Source organism: Macrotis lagotis, chromosome 8 (genome assembly GCF_037893015.1).
Source record: "Macrotis lagotis isolate mMagLag1 chromosome 8, bilby.v1.9.chrom.fasta, whole genome shotgun sequence".
In the NCBI taxonomy this organism is placed as follows: domain Eukaryota; kingdom Metazoa; phylum Chordata; class Mammalia; order Peramelemorphia; family Peramelidae; genus Macrotis; species Macrotis lagotis.
Genome location: NC_133665.1, coordinates 1,216,443 through 1,234,387, shown reverse-complemented (window position 1 = coordinate 1,234,387; position 17,945 = coordinate 1,216,443). Strand labels below are relative to the sequence as shown.

At 36.9% G+C, this 17,945-nt stretch overlaps 1 protein-coding gene across 2 annotated transcripts in view; it reads right to left on the bottom strand.

Annotated features, from left to right (window-relative positions):
* Positions 1-17,945, bottom strand: part of TMEM8B (transmembrane protein 8B) — an 82,481-nt gene that overhangs the window by 63,468 nt on the left and 1,068 nt on the right. The gene's annotated exons all lie outside the window — the stretch shown is intronic.

The window sequence follows — 17,945 nt, the reverse complement described above, 5'->3', positions numbered from 1 at the left end:
CTACAAAGGACCAGACATGGGAGATAAGGTTAATCACAGCTCTCAGGGAAAGAATCTTGCAAATGGAAAAAGAGGAGGGGCTATTGTGACAAACAGAACTATAGAGGAACCTTGAGCTAAGGTTGAGTAGAAAAATGCAAGAAAATTGGAAGGGGAGAAGAAATTCAAAATGAAAGATGCCCCTGAATAAGGATATGGTAATATATATCCAAAGGGCAGGTAGGTGGCACAATGGATAGAGTGCTGAGCCTGGAATCAGCCTCATCTTCCTGATCTGTAAAATAAGCTATCAAAGTAAATGGCAAACTGTTTCAGTATCTTTGCCAAGAAAACCCTAAATGGGGTCACAAAGAGTCAGACACAATTGAAAATTGACTAAATAATAACAACAAATATGTCTCATATCTTTTTAAGTTCCTTTAATCAGCAGAAAAATCCTCAGAAATTATTTAATGTGTGTCTTTTCTATTTAATAAGTCTCAAATATTAATGCATCCTAGAAGTACTACATTCTTTCCAGTTCTCCCTATGTCCACGAGTTAGGGCATTTCAACAGAAGAAATGTCAGACTTCTTTTTCCATAAAAAGTGCCTCCTGGGAAAATTTTTAAAATAGCTGCCTATATGAGGCCTTCAGTCAGATCAAATTTAACCAGGAATATTTCTAGACCAAAATATACTATAACTTGAGACGAGTTAGTCTTTCATCACTATGGTATTAAGAGATTTGGCAGTCAAACAGTGCCAAGCAATTAAAGTGAATGCTATGGAAAAAGGACTCAACATGATATTCCTTGATATACTGTATCTTCTCTCCCAGGAGATCTGACAATTAGTAATTGAGCAGAAGCACCATACTCGTACAGAGAGAAAGTGAGCCTGACCTTACAAGAAAGATGAGAGGATATGGGCCTGACCAACAGGAAGATTTACTTGGCAAAGAGCCAGTAGTCTCCATTGTGAAAGATGGAAAGAAGGGGAAAAATGGAGATTCAAAGGGACATGTATGTTTGGGATGTTGGAAACTGTCATTTTTAATTCAAGTACTTTGGAAAGACCAGAGCAGTGAAGACAGAGCTCAAATTTTCCCTAGTACTTTCCCTAGGGTCATATAAAAGTAGAAAAGGATAATAAAGGACCTATTATAATCCAGAGCCTGGATTAATGACAGAATGGAAGAGGAGCTCAAGTCAACACCATGGCTAGGAAAGAAACTGTTAGTCACTGAAGGGTTGCATTGCCTATCCATTATTAGCTTGACAGAGATTAAAGAAGGGTAGCAGCTGTTGCTAGTAGGGATAAATCAGGTCAAATGCTACTGAAGACCCTTTTGTCAGATTTGGTTGTTTGTGGACTCAAGATTCAGACTTAAGTAAACTTATCCTCTTGTACGAAAGACCTGACTGTATTACTTGGGAATCCCTAGGAAACTATCCCATGGGAAGATACTCAAAGGGAGCTGTGTGCCTTCCCTGGAACTTTCCAGAATCATATAAATAGTGATGGTGGTGGTAATGGTGATGATTAATAGTGGTGATAATGGTAATGACAGTGGTGACAATGATGACAGCATTTATATAGCATGTCAAGGATTTCAAAGGGCTTATCTCATTTGAACTTCATAATAGCCTTGTGAGTTAAATACTGTGGGCATTATTTCTATTTTACCAGTAAAAAATGAGACTCATAGAGGTTAAATAGCCCATGAGGTAAGATTTGAACCCAAGCCTTCCTGACTTTAAGTACAACATGGCATCTCTTACACTATGCTGCTTCTCAGGGATCTTGGGAGTCAATCTAGCACAGCCCATACCTGACTGGAAATTCCTGAAAAGTTATCATACTTGGCTTCCACTGAAGGTCTCTGTTTTGATACTGATTGAGCCAAAATCTGTCTCCCTATGACTTCTAACCCATTCTTCCTAATTCTACCCACTGGAGCCAAACAGCTTCTATTTGACAATCCTTCAGACATTTACCTACTGTTATCATGTAAGTCTTTCCCCACCAAGTCTTCTATTCTCTCTCTCTTTTTTTAAGATTTTTTCAAGGCAATGGGGTTAAGTGGCTTGCCCAAGGCCACACGGCTAGGTAATTATTGTGTCTGAGACCGAATTTGAACCCAGGTACTCCTGACTCCAGGGCCGGTGCTTTATCCACTGCGCCACCTAGCCACCCCCACAGTCTTCTATTCTCAAAGTTAAATACTCTTATTTCCTTCAAGAAATTATAACATGGGGGTGGCTAGGTGGCGCAGTAGATAAAGCACCGGCCCTGGAGTCAGGAGTACCTGGGTTCAAATCCGGTCTCAGACACTTACTAATTACCTAGCCGTGTGGCCTTGGGCAAGCCATTTAACCCCATTGCCTTGCAAAAAAAAAAAAAAAAACCTAAAAAGAAAAAAGAAATTATAACATGGCTTGCAGAGTTTCTAGTCACTCCATTATCTGGGTGACTCCAGTTTGTTCCTGGTTCAAGCCCTCTTCGCTTCTCACCTGGACTACTGCAATGGTCTCCTAATTGGTCTCCCTACATCATGTCTCTCCCCTCCCCAATTCATCCTTCACAAAGCTGCCAAAACTATTTTCTTAAATTACAAATATTGCTATATTATTCCAACCTCTTCACTATACTAAATAAATTCTGATATTTCCCTATTACCTCTAGGATCAAATATAAACTTCTCTAAACAAATTAGCCTCTTCTTACCTTTCCATTCTTTTTACATATTACACCCCTCCTGTGCACTTTATAGTCTAGTCATAGTAGACTACTTGCTGTTCTAGATTCACAATACTACATTTCCCATCCACACACCTTTGCATTGGCTATCTCCTATCATTAGTATGTATTCCCTCCTCATCTCTGGAAATCCCTGGTTTGCTTTCAATGTGTCACCTTTCCTGGTCCTGTCCCCCAGCTATTAGTGCCCTCCCTCTCCAAACCATTTTATATTCATTTTGTAGATATTCTGTATATATTTATGGAGCACATATCCTAGTTGCCTATCCCAACTCTTACTCAGACTTATGAATTTGATCCCCAGAATGTGACTACTATATTCCTTTAACCAATTTGAATGGACTTCCTTCATAGCCCTTGTTCATATTGCTCAGGGTCACACAGCTAGTATCTGTCTGAGGTCACATTTGCACTCAGGTCTTCCTGTCTCCTAGCTGCTTCAACTACTGAATATGTTCTCATCTGATGAATTTCAGACATTTCACTTTTTTCAGCACTGGAATAATTTCATTTATTTACTAAAGCAACCCTTACTATTATATGAAGTGTATATGAAGTGTCACCAAATAAAATGTAACTTCCTTGAGGGCAAAGACTTCTATTTTGTCTTCATTAGAGTATTACTTAGGGAGCTTAACAAATGATTATTAGTTGTTGGATTGCTTTGGCATTATCTTTCCCAGAATTTCTCACCAATACGACAAATATGAGCACTGGATTTGAATTCAAAGGACCTTCAAATCCTAGCTCTATTTGCTATTCATGTAAACTTATACAAATCATTTCTTCTGTGCTTTAGTTTTGTCATCTGTAAAAAGGGGCTGGACAAACGTTCCCTTGCCCTTTTGGATCTTGCAGTCCACTAGGGGGCATACAATATGTCCACTAATAAGCAAAAAACTAGAGAGGCTGCCATATAGGCACCAGCAATTCAAAGTGCTCTAGAAAGACTTGGAAAAGGGAAAAAGCTCTCTGATTTGAGAAAAGGCTTCACAGAAGAGGTGGCACTTGAACTGGACCTCAAAGAAAAGATTTCCAAAAATAGAATTTCAGACAACTGAGTGAATAAACGGAGGCAAAAGATGACTGAATAAGATAAATTATTCAAATTATTAACCGGTTTGGTTAAAATGGAGCAATCAGGGATGGGGGTTTCCTCTTAATCTCATATTAATATAAAGGTTTACAAATATGAACTGTCTGGAAATGTAAGTTAGTTCCTGAGAAGTAGAGAACAAAATACAAGGGGTCTGTAATTTTTAAGTTATATGTGTGTGTTTGTAATGATCAGACATGTGGTAAATGAATGGATTAGAGAGAGGAGATCCAGAAGGTAGGGGAGCTAAAAGGATAACCTAGGCTAGATGTGATTATGGTTTCAAATAGGGTGGAGGCTACTATAGATGTTAATAAAGAGGAGGGGATGTATTCAAAAGATGTTATGGAAATAGAACCAATAGGACATAACAGATCAGATGATGAGGAGAAAGTAAGGAAATAACCATTTATTAAGTATCTAAGGGGCAGCTAGGTGGTGAAGTAGACACACCAGCTCTGGAGTCAGGAGGACCTGGATTCAAATGTGACTTCAGACACTTAATAATTAGCTGTGTGACCTTGGGCAAGTCACTTAACCCCATTGCCTTGCAAACAAAAAAAAAATTAAGTACCTAAAATGTGCCAGATTCTGGGCCAATTGCTCTTCTGTATTATTTTCTCCTCACAATTACAAAAGGGGGGGGGGGTTAGATGCCATATTTTACAATTTGGGAAACTGTGGCAAGTAGAGGTGAAGTGACTTGTCTAGGGTCACATAGACAATGTCTTTGGCTGTTTTTTTAATTCAGGTCTTTCTGACTCCAGGCTTAGAACTCTGTCTCCTGTTCCACCTCAAGTCAGAGATGACCATAATGCTTTTTAGTCTGAATAGTTAATGGACAAAATGGAGCTCTTTGAAGACAGGACTTGTATTGTTGCCTTTTTACATCCCCAGCAATTAGCACAATGCCTGCATATAGTAGGACCATAATAAATACTTGCTTACTTCATAAACAAAACTAAAAACGTTGGAAAGAGATCAGATTTATGGGAAAAGATGAGATTAGTTTCAGAGTATTGACTTTTGAGTTGCCAGTGGAAAGGGAGTTCTCTTTGGGGAAAAAAGAGGAATCCAGGTGCACTGGTGCTAGAAATAAAGGACAACTAGAGTTGTTGGACATGGCTTATTGATGAGCTCTAAAGGCATGAAGTTGAATCTAAGAATCATCAGGTCTAACCCTGTTTCTCTTCCTCACACACAGTAAAGTTGACTAACACTGCCTCTTCCTCCTCCATCTCCCCCAATCTTAAAGCTTCTAGGAGTGGCTGTTAGGAGGCTCTGGGATTTCCTGTTTCCAGAGAGAAAGTATTTTTTCCTCTCCATATCTATCACCCAACTAAGTGGTACAATGGATGTAGTGCAGAAAGACCTGAGCTCAAATCCAGCCTCTTAATACTTAGTAGCTAAATTTTATGTGACTTTGCTAAATTATGTGACCTTAGGCTAATCATTTAATCTCTTTCTGCCTCTATTTTCTTATATGTAAAATGGAGCTAATAGCACCTTCCTTCCAAGGTCTGTTGTAAGAATCAATGAGATACTTATAAAACACTAAGTATAGTCTAAGTCACATTGTATGCACTCTAATAAATGTAATTGTTATTATTCTTCATACCTGATTATTTCTCCAAGCAGAAGCAGCCCTAAGAGGTTCAATATAGTAAGCAGGAAGGAAGGGGGAGGAGGATATGGAATCCCCACAAAGCAGCTGGGTTTCCAAAGTTTGCAGTTGTGTTGGGAGAAAGGATAAATTTGTATCATAAAACTGTTAAGAATTCCTATCACTTTATAACTTTCCTTAGGGTTTTTTTTTACTCCCCTATTTGTTCACTTTATCCCTTGGATACTTTGAGGGACCCATGATGGAGCTCACTGATATCTGTGAACTCTCTCCCCTGGCATATTCTTATCCATGCCCATGACTTTTCATACATGCTCCACACATGACTATCCTATAAACAGAAGGACTTCCTCTGGGTCTTTTAATTTTTCAACTATGGATCAGTGCAGCATTCAGGTCATATCTGTAATTCAAAATCCTTAACAAAATCCAAGGGTTTTCTCAAAGCCAGAAGAATAGGGGAGAAATTGGGAGGTTGCCTTTTGTTTCTCAGAGGAGCCAAGGGGCTGAAGAGTGAGTGTGACAGAATGGACTGCAATAGTAAAGAAAAGATGCAGTCCATTACCCAGGGGTCTACAGTTGAAGAGATGAGGTGGTGACATGGAACATGTGAGAGACCGAGAAGTGATTCTTTGAGAATGTGTCTGGGTAGAAGATGCCTGAGTGATTCTCTAGCAAAATAAAAGGTAAGATAAAAGTCACACAAGTGCTCACTAGCATTATCACATTATAAAGTAAAATTCCTAACAAACAAATCTACAAAGTAACAATAAAGTAATGAGATTCATTTTGTTTGGAGATGAAATCAGTTCTATTTATAGTAAAACCTTGTCCATACCCTTAAGCACATACGAACCCATGTTCACAGGCTGTATTTCACCTCATCCCTCTCCAGTTCCAGAATCCACTTTGCTGTTTAACTGTTCACAACATTCATTAATTCTGTCCCTTCCTTTGAGATGAAAGTCCACCAGATTTTATCTAACTCGATTGCCTCCCAACATCCTTCAGGTGTTCTTATATGTCCTGCCTCTGAGTTCTGATCAAGTTCGCCATCTGACCTATAAAGTAAGTAACCCAGGGATCCCTAAACTTTGCCATCTGACCCATTTTCTGCATGCTTAAGACTTCCCATCCATCCTTCAACTGAACTCTTTTTTTTAATATGTTCTCACTCCAATTAGAGTGTTAGCTGGTTAGAAACAGGAACTATCTCACTTTTTTCTATTTGTGTCCCCAGCAATTAGCACAAAATAAATAGTAAAAATTTCATTATCTGTAAAAGAAAAAAAATTAAGTATTTAAAATTAATTACTGTGTTCTCCCACTCTTTGGGAGAAATTCATTTAGTTAAAGAGAACCCCAGAAAAGAGAAATCTAGCAGCCAGTAAACATTAGTCTATTCTATCCCTGGCTGAGATAATACACACTATTGCCCTCTTCCTTTCTTCCCCTTCTTCCTTCTATGCCTTTCATTCTATTCTGAGGACAGCACCCAATACCATTGTAAACACTGGAAATTCAACTGTTTCATGACTATTCCTCTCTTCTTCCCTTAATGTCTCCCTCCCTATCTATTCATACATTTGTCATTGAGACCTATAAGACTACTTCTGTTTGAATAAACAGTCAGCTTTGAGGGAGACTTTGATAGGTAGGAAGTGGAGTGTGAGATAGAGGACCAAGGACTCTCTAGAGAAAGGCTATCCCAAAGTTCCCCTCCTATCACCACCTTCTAGCAGTCTTTCCAGGTTCAGAGATGGGGATGAGGTTAAGGTGAAAGAGTCAGTGTTAAACAACCTTGCTGAATTCCCTTTCTCTAAATAGTTTGGGGCAGGGATGCAGTCTGGCCCTGAAAACCTGGAAGTGAAAGGAATCAACCTTTGTTACATTGTAAGAGCTATCTAATACAAGATCCTTCCAGTGAATTATGGTATGCATGGTAGGAAGCTACTGCTACTAATTCTGCTACTGTTGCTGTAGAAACTAGTAATAATAAAGTATAAACTGTACTAAAGCTAAGAGCATGATTACAAGCTGCACCCAGGATTTATGCAAGAAAGGATCAGTAAAGTGAGACCAGTATTGAAACCTATATGGCATCAGGGGCGTACTGTAAAATGAATACCAACATGAGTGCATGTTTAAGCTTAATCTGTATTGATATTTTCTCCATTGTTTTCTTAAGTCTAGACAATAAACAAAAGAATAAATCAAGCTCTGATTTGTAGCATTTGCTGACTTTTGAGATGTAAATACTTACCCTGAAAATCTTTTTTTTTACATTTTTCAAGGCAACAGGGTTAAGTGGCTTGCCCAAGGCCACACAGCTAGGTAATTATTAAGTGTCTGAGACTGGATTTGAACTCAGGTACTCCTGACTCCAAGGCCAGTGCTCTATGCACTGCGCCACCTAGCCACCCCCACCCTGAAAATCTAATCTCAGAGCAGGATCCAGCTGGCTGAGCACAACCTACTTCTTACCCATGTATCATATGGCCCAGACCTGGAAAGAAAACAATAGGGACTCATCATTGCTCACTTTTCCTCACTGCCACCCAAGTCTTGACATCACATTCATTATGTAGCTACTAAAATCTCAGTAGCAATAACTTAATGTAACTTACCAAGGTCCCCAGTTTCACAGGACCCCTACAGGGTAAAGGGTTTTCTGTTTCTCATCATTTTCCCCTGAAATGATAGCTACAAGCTCACCATAGGGCAACAAAAAATTAGTCTGCAATAAGAATGGTAAGATATTTAGAAAAAGGGATGAAAATTCTGTCCTGGTCATACACTATCCACCAAATAACTGAACAGAATCCTTTCACTCATATGGCTTATGTGATAAATGCCATCATAATACCAGGGAAACTACAAGAATATAAATCATACATTTATATAGTCTGTGAGGTTTATGAAGCACTTTATAGGCTTTATCTCATCAGAGTTAGCATTCTGAATTTACAGATGGGGATCAGAGTAATTGGTCTTGTCAATGGTCAAACAGCTGATAAAGTAGTAGATTCATCTTCTGACTCTGGTTGAATAGTCTTTCCAGTATACTGTGCTTTCTTTATATAGATATCTTATATACACATCCTTCCTTTTGAGAGGCAAATTCCATAACCCCAAGATCATTGAAAGTAAAGCCCTCACATACCAGTCAGTGTTATAGCCAGATGTTCTTATTCTAATACCAAGATGATAATGAATGCATTCATTAAAAAGACAGTTTTATCCTGAATAAGTCCCATTGTAATAAGGATAACAACTGAGTTCTCCACATAGAACCAACAAGGTCCAGGGTAAAACATATTACCAAAACCAATAGCAATAAATTTCCTTGTAAATGGCATCATAATACTAGTGCCATGAATATGTATTATATGGCAATAAGACAATGGGAATAATGTGGTACAAAGGATAGAGAGCTAGAATTGGAGTCAAAAAGACATGTGTTCAGATTTCCCCTTTTGATACTTATTAGTTGTGTCACCATTGGCAAGTCACTTAAATTCTCTGAGCCTCAGTTTCCTTGTCTGTAAAATGGAAATAATAAATTTGCAGGGTTTTTTGTGAGGCCAAAATGAGATTCATTAAAGTGTTTTGCAAACATTAAAACATGTACAATTATTTTTATCATCATCATCAATTTATTAAATCCAAATTTTTTAAGTTTGACCCTGGATATACACATACACCATATACGGAAAATCAAATTCAGTTTGGATTTTATCACAAACAACATTGCTGGGCATGTACTCCAGGGCAAACAAAAACAGAAAAGATGACCCCATACATACCAATATATCCTCAGTAGCACTTGTGCTAATAAATCTGAGTTCCTAACATTTGAGGGATGGTTTGTGGTATGTGAATATGATGAAAAATTATTATGTAGTAGTAAGAAATAACAAATACAATGAATTTAAAGAAAAGTGGGGAGGTTTGTGTAAATTGAGAAACAGCATAAGATGAAGAGATTCAGGGAGAACAATACACACAATGTTACAAGAATGTAAATGGAAGGATCACTAAAAAGGATAACAGCAGGTCCCTTCCCTTCTGATCAGAGAAACAATGGACTTTAAGGGCAGAATGTTGCTTACATTTTCAGTAATCATCAGTAATCATCATTAAATCATTTGGGTTCTTTGCTTAACTTTTTTTATTTGTTACAAGGGAGAGTTCAATATTAGGAAACAAAGGGAAAGAGATGCATCCAGAAATGGTGAAATAAAAACAAAAGGCATTGATAACATTTATTTTATAAATGAGTACTATTCTAACACATAAATTACAGTAATGAAAACATTTCCAAATTCCCAATAAAAATGTGTTTCTTTCACATAGCCTGTAGCATTTCTTATAACTCCCAAACCATGAAAATAAATACACTTATATAATGACCTACATGAGCCAGGGTGAATCCCACTCATTACAAAACAAACGCCAGGATCATAAATGTGGAAAGAATGACCTTAAGAGTAAAAATGTCTATTTTTTCCCCATTTGGCTGATGAGATCTGTCTTATTGCTTTATAGATATCAGTTACATGTGCACAAAAGCCCACAAAATATTTGAAAAATGATCTACAGAATCCCAGTTAAATACTATGATTATCAGAAGAGCAAGATAATGAAAAGATTTTAAATTTTATGAAGACATGTAAACTTAAACAAATGACCTCACCACCCAAGCAAAATGACACTGCAATACCTAGTTCACAGTAAGAAATATATTTATATGGTTTGTGTTGGGTCAAATGTCAAGGACATGTGATTTCATCCACAAAGAGATTTCTTTGCCAATATGCCACTCTTCTACAAGTTACAATCTTGGACAATTGTCTCAGGGATAAGAGGTAAAATAACTCAAATATGATCACATAGCTAGTTAAGTAGAAAGACTAAGGGGGAGGGAAGGGGATTTGAACCCATTTGGTATTCTATCTATTTATACATACTACTTCTTATGTTCTGACTTTTATCTAAAAGGAAATTTCATAATGACACATTTCACAAAAATGACATCTGTTTTGAATGGCCCATACCATTAGATCACTAATATAAAAATTCTCATCATAATACCAATGTCATTAAAATGAAATTTCTTTCCTTAATTTATAATCACTTGTCACATATGCACATATAGACATATAAGAGCATGTATATGACTTATAACATACAGTTTAAAGGCACTACATTCTCCTGAAATTCTCCAGGCTAACCATTCTCAATTTCTGAAATCATTCATAGTCAGAAAGTCTTGAGTTCCCTTATTATTCTGATAGTTCTCTCTAAACATCATCCAGTTTTTCATTATCCTTCTGGATCCATGCCTTCCCAACATGGGACAAGAGAGATCTAACCTAGAAGGCATATTGTATTCTAAAAATATTGCCAGAACTAAATATGCTATTCCAGTTTTTATGTGCAGGGAATAGTAGAACCATCATCTCCCTTGTTCCGAACACCATACTTCCATCAATGCAGTCTAAAAGTTCACAAGTCATTTTGATTTCTATCATACTGTACATATAATAAATCAGCATCAGAGATGTCACAGAAATCATAAAATCTCAACATTGCAAGGGCCATTTAATCTAACATATCTGAAGAGTAATCCCTTCCCTTAACATTGCCAACAAGCTGTCGTCCAGCCTTTGGAGACTTCCCTGTTAGGATAGCCCATTCTGATTTGGGGATAAATATCATTTAAAAAATTTTCCTTGTATTGAGCCAAATTCAGTCTCTCTGCAACTTCCACATGTTGCTCTTCAATCTAAGACCTAGAGCCAAGTAGAACAAAGCTAATCTCTCTTCCATTTGACAGCTCATCAAATACTTAAAGATCGCTCTTCTGCTCTCCCTAAATTCTTTTCTTCTCCATTCTAAACATCTCCAGTTCCTTCGACCAATCCTCAAATGGTATAGTTTTTATTTTCCTCACCATCTTGATTATCTTCAACTATATCATCAATTTGAATAATTTGGTAACAATATCCACTTTTTCCTTCCCTCACTTGAGAGACAACATGATATATATTTTTCTATTTTCTGCAGAGCAAGTAGGAAAAACTGCCTGCTTTGCAGTCAAAGAATATGGGTTCAGTCAGTCAGTTTATAAATAAATTCCTACAATGGGTCAGGCACTATGTTAAATGCTAGGTAAACAAATACAAAAAAAAAAAAGAAAAGAAACCCTCAAAGAGTTTACAATCTAATGAGGGAAGATAATACACAAAAGGAAATTGAAAAGGGAGGGGGAGAAGGGAATGTGCTTGGTGTGGAGGCATGATAGAGAAATCCAAAGGAGTGCAGCTAGGGAGATGGAGAGGAGAAGAGTTAACTGGACTGGGTGCCCTCCTTTAAAAGAAAACAACTTCTCCACTTGGAAGATCATCTCTGTTCTGCCCTCCAATCAGAGATATCCCAGGGACAGAAGGTACTGAGGAGACGAGTACTAACTTAAGGTAATCTGGCAGAATGACAAGGTTCCTGAAAGTATCATGGAGAGTACTTCCAAGTGGGGGATGAAAAGGTTCAAATCCCTTCTGTGCCACTTATAGCTCATGCAAAATTCTGTCAAGTCACTTAGCCAGTCTAGGTCCCAGTTTTCTGATCCATAAAATGGACCAGATGATCTCAAAGGTCCCTTCAAGATCTAAATCTATGCCTAGGAATCATGTAATTCTGCAGTCAAGTAGCAAGGTTTTGATCAAGAGTTAAATGCTTGCATATGATCTTGTTTCCTAGTGATCAGTCCCAATATAGCCCTGAAGTTGCTCCTTCAATTTTTTTCAGTGCCATTTTCATTCCTTAGTTTGAAAGTCTCCATGTTCTACTCCAGTATCATATAGAGGTTGTCTACTCACTTTCTATCAGGTGAAATCTTACCCAGAGGCTCATAGAGGTTTAAAGGACATCCAGTCTCACCCTCTCATTTTGCAGATGAGGAAACTGAAAGCCAGAAAAATTATGAGATTTACCCTAAGGTTACATAAGTGGGTAGGAAGTTGACAGAACTAGAATGCAGATAGAACCAGAATTTAGAAATCCTTTACTTCCAAAGTTGTTATTCAACCCATAGCATGACATTAAGTCCTACTGAACTTTTCTTTTTTACATGAATGGCTATTAACCCAGTATTTATAACCTCTACTTGGGCAGTTGATTTTTTTTAATCTACTGGCATAATTTATTAAAATCAAGTGTCTTATTCTTTAGGTAACCCATGGCCCAGTACCCCCAAAATCTGACTTATGTAATTTATATTCAATCTTAAAGGAAATCCCCAATATCAAAAATTTTGACTTATTTTACCCTCCTCACCTAGAGTTACCTCTAGCAAATATCAGATTGAAACCAAATGAACTATGACCAAAGGACAATCAAACACTGCATACTCTTTGATTTATCAATACCACTGCTAGGTCTATATCCCAAAGAGATCATAAAAAGGGGGAAAGGACCCACATGCACAAAACAGATTACAGCAGCCTTTTGTGGGGGCAAAGAATTGGAAATTGATGGAATGACCACCAATTGGAGAAAGACTGTGGTATATGAATATAATGGGACACTATTGTGCTATAAGGAATGAAGAACAGGCAGAGTTCAGAAAGACCTGGATTTATATAAATTGATGCTGAGTCAAGTGAACAGAACTATGAAAACATCATACATAGCAACATTAAGACTGCGTGATGTGATCAACTATGAATAATTTAGCTCTTCTCAGCAATACAATGATAAAAAACTCATGATGGAAAATGCATCCAAAGAAAGACCTATGGAGTCTGAATGTAGATCAAAGTATGTATATTTTTTTATGGTTTTTCCCTTTTGTTCTGTTTCTTCTTTTACAACATGACTAATGGGGAAATATGTTTAATATAATTGCATATGTATAAACTATATTGCTTACCCTTTTAGGGAGAAGGGAAGGAAAGGAGAGAGGGAGAAAAATTTGGAACTCAAATTTTTACTAAAAAAATTAATGTTTAAAACTATCTTTACATATAATTAGAAAAAATAAAATACTATTTATAATAAAAAAAATTGCAACCCAAAAATGAGACAAGATGTCCATAAACGGGACTAAGAGGATTTCCAGATTCTATATATGCATTCAAGTTAAAAAGACAAGACAGTCTTTATTCTACACCACTAAAAATTCAAAACCACATGAAAGACTGACATAATCCATGAACAATCAATGCTATTCTCCCTACCAGTGAGTTTCACAATCCTTCAGTCCTAAAATCTGCAAGAGAAAGACCAAAGTGAAAAAAAAAGTTAAAGTCTTCAAAGAGTCCCTTTTGTAAACTTCATAACATTGTTTGGTGCAGTAGCCAAACATGATATTGAAATATATTTCCTATTTCTCATCAAAGAAGTGGTATACTATTGGTGTGTAATATGGCATATGTTGTCAAGTATGGCCAAATATTAACTTATATTGCTCAATGTACTCTGTAATCAAATTGATGGCAACATTTTAAAGAGAACATAAGTAATTTTAAAAGAAAAAAACATTGTAAAATGTTCTCTTTTATAGGTCAGTAAAAAGGGGATGTCTCCTCCCATGATGATCTATCCCACAAAAAGTCCAAGCAAACCAATTTATCTGTAATCACTGAGATCTCTCCTGGAGAGACTAAAAAGTATGCTTATCCTCACCATCAAAAGTCTAAAAGACTTACCATTCACCAAATTCATCAAGTCAAGCCAGGAAATTTCTTGATAAAATCTGCTTAACCTACTAATATCTTATTAGATTTTATCAAATATTCCAATCAGGATATTTTTGGATCCTATTTCTGTCATCCATAGTGTGATAGTCTTCCCAGGTTCATGCTATTCACAAATTGGATAAGCATATCTTCTATATGACCTGATTCTAAATCTTTAAGAAATATGTTGAACAGGATAAGGCCAAGTACACAGCTCTGAGTCACTCAAAAAGATCTTCTTCAAAACTGATGTCAATCTATTAATCAATATTAATTGGTTATGACTGGTTATTCAATTATTGATGAATACACCTAATTGTATTATTATCCAACCCACATTTCCCCATCTTGTTTTAAAGAATTTTATGTGAAACTTTTCCATGTTTACTGAACCATAACTATGCTGTTTTCTATAGCATTTTCTTCAAATATCAGTACAATCACTAATGAAAAAGCAAAGTGGATTAATGTAGCATGACTTTTTATTAACCTAGAGTGGAGCCAAAGGATCACTGCTCCCCTTGAGAGGCAAGTTTTTAATACAAGATCCTTTCAGGAGTCTCATCACTAGAAGAAATTCATGGTTTAATGGTCAAAGCAGTCAGGACCCTTGACCAAGGTAGACTTTGTTCATGCATTAAGTCCATTGTCAGATAAATCTACTATGGAAGAAAACAGAATAATAAAAAAGAACATGATTATAACAAATACTAAGAATAGGGGTGAAAATTGAATTTCATAATTAGGAATAGATGCTGCAGGAAGTATGGTACACTAGAAGGAATTGTTTTTTGGAGTCAGAGAATTTGTCTTCAAATTCCATGACCTATATGATTTTTTTTTTTTTTAGGTTTTGCAAGGCAAATGGGATTAAGTAGTTTGCCCAAGGCCACACAGCTAGGTACTTATTAAGTGTCTGAGACCGCATTTGAACCCAGGTACCCCTGACTCCAGGGCTGGTGCTTTATCCACTGCACCACCTAGCCGCCCCTGACCTATATGATCTTGAGAAAATCAGTTCACTTCTCTAGCTTCAGTTTTCTCAACTGCAAAATATGAGGATGACTTCTAAGATCCATAATAATCCATAATAACTTGGATCACCTAATCCAATCCCATTTTAAAGAGGAGGAAGTTAGGACTCAAAAATATTAAGTGCCATATAGGTGCAAAAGAGCAGACTTCTGATGTGATTAAATATCCAGGTCACTAAATGTCACATCAGGATAAGGATCTGAGTAAGGAGTACACTATTGTTTCTACTCTCTTATAAAATTGTTGGCAAGTTATTATTAAAGAATTTAACAAATGCTCCACACTGGGGGGTGGCTGGGTGGCACAATGGAGTCAGGAGTACCTGAATTCAAATCTAAGCTCAGACACTTAATAAGTACCTAGCTGTGTGGCCTTGGGCAAACCACTTAACCCCATTGCCTTGCAAAAAAAATGCTCCACATTTAGTGGAGTAGAGCAAAATATATTGGGGAAACTTGAAATTCTCTATCATTTCCATTCTTGCCCCAGTACCAGTTTTATCTATTTTATGAAAGGATAGTAATCCATAACCTTCACCTGGTCTGGAAGTCTGTTGTGTATTTCAACAATACTGCTGTCCACTCCTTTTATCATCAGTCAAATGATCTACCTCTATGTGTTGGCTTTGTTCCTAACTCATACTATTTTCTATATAGACATCTGAGTCTACGAATAGTTAGTATTATCAACACTATTTCTGGCTAACTGGTAAGCTACTGTGCATTTCCTCCATAATTACTATTTCTCTATCCTCCAAAATTTCTGATTTAACAGCCTTGTCTAGCACTTTCCTTTTTTTCTCTTATTCCAGTTTAACATTCTCTTTCATCAAGTGAGCAAGTCAAACACATTCTTCCCTGTCCTTAAACAATACTCTGTGGCTCTAATCATACTTCAATCAGTGGCTCAATAAATTTAATTTAGGAATGAAGTTAATGCTTGAGTTTTCAAAAAACAGAAAATGAAAGAAAAGGTGGCATGTTGCCATAGAGCATTTGATACCAGTTAAAGTCCTTGAATATCAACAGAAATTTTGAATGGGGTATAGAAAATCTGAGTTTAAATTCTCCTTACTCTGTTTGACCTTGAAAAGTCACTTAATCTCTCTAAATCTCAGTTTCCATCTTTGTAAAATGAAGGAATTGAACCCTAACATCTTTTCAAGCTCTAAATTCTCTGATCTTTGGTCTGACCAGTGTGTGCAACTCTTCCCCCCTTCTCCAACTATATCCATCTCCCCTCTACTTTAATGTACAAATCCAAATTGGAGTAAATGCAACACCAACTGAAGAAATTCCAAGCAATCCCAGGAAGATCCTCCACTGCTTCAATTCAATGATGTGGACTCTTTTTCACCACTTATTATAACAGAAATCATCAATGAGAATAAATGAAAAGATTCACTTCTATAATTTTTAAGAACAAAAATAACTCTCATTTATATATACTTCTAGATTTATAACATATTTTCCCTCAAAGTAGTGCATTATTATCCTTTCCCACAGTCATGGATCTAAAACAAGCATGTCCTAGGAGTTCTTATTCTTGGGTCCATTTTTCCTCTGTCATACTGTCTTTAAGATGAGTCACAAAGGTATAATTTATATTTTCTGCATTTCCTCTGGCTTCCCTGACTGGGACTTCTTACCTCAATTCACTGATTAACTAATCTCTACTCTTTAAGTACATCCCACGGAGAAGGGCTATGATAGATATCACTGCAGTACAAGATCTCTTGAACTAACAAGTACAGTACAAGATCTCTTATCTCTTACCCGGGACTTGTAGTTCCAAACCCTATATTGCCTTACCATATCCACTCACCTTCCATATACGTCTTATAATGCAACCTGATTGGAGTCAGAGGACAAACAGAAGGCACAAGAGGGATGCTTTTCCATGGGAACATCTCACCCACAGATATGGTGTGCACATAATCCCTGGTGGGCTAGTGGCTAGAAAATGACCCTTTTACTGCCTTTGCCTTAAGTCTGTGTCCCAAGAGAGAGAGAATCACTATTGAAGACAATATGAAAAAAAAAGTGGTCTTATAAAAGACCACTGGATTAGGAATTGGTAGACCTGTGCTCTTGTTCCAGCCCTTCCACTAATTCACTATGTGTACAGTCAAGTCACTTAACCTTCTTAGGACTTCAATTGGTTAATCTAGGGTGTTAAACTAGATTATTTGTTAAGATTCCTTCCAACTTCAAAATCTTCTGATTCTAAAGGAAATTAGGAATGCAATCAAGTGATGGAAAATTAAAATTTTTGTAATTATCTTTTGCAACTTAGAGCAATATTCTTTTATAAAGAAAAGATACAGTACAGATAAAGAATTTGAATATTCCCTCGAAGTCAGTTATGATAGGTTTCCACCTGTATCTCTTTATATTTAAAACATGTTTCTTGCAAGCTACTCTCTTAAAACTGTTTCCTGACTCAAGCATCAGACTTGAGGCTTCCCAAGGACAAAGGCTATGGCTTCCCTATTCAGACTTTCACAGCAAAATAGGTAACGACTTAATCGCATTTCACCCTGTCACCCCTATCCCCAGTGGTGATAACCCCTGTTTGAGAAAGCAAGCAAGATGAATAAGGAATGGAGGAAAAAACAGCATATAGTGCGCCTTTGCCCCTCAGGCTTTCTCCCACCTTCCTCACTCCTTTACAATCCCTCTGTCCCCCGAGTTTACTGTCTCTTCAAT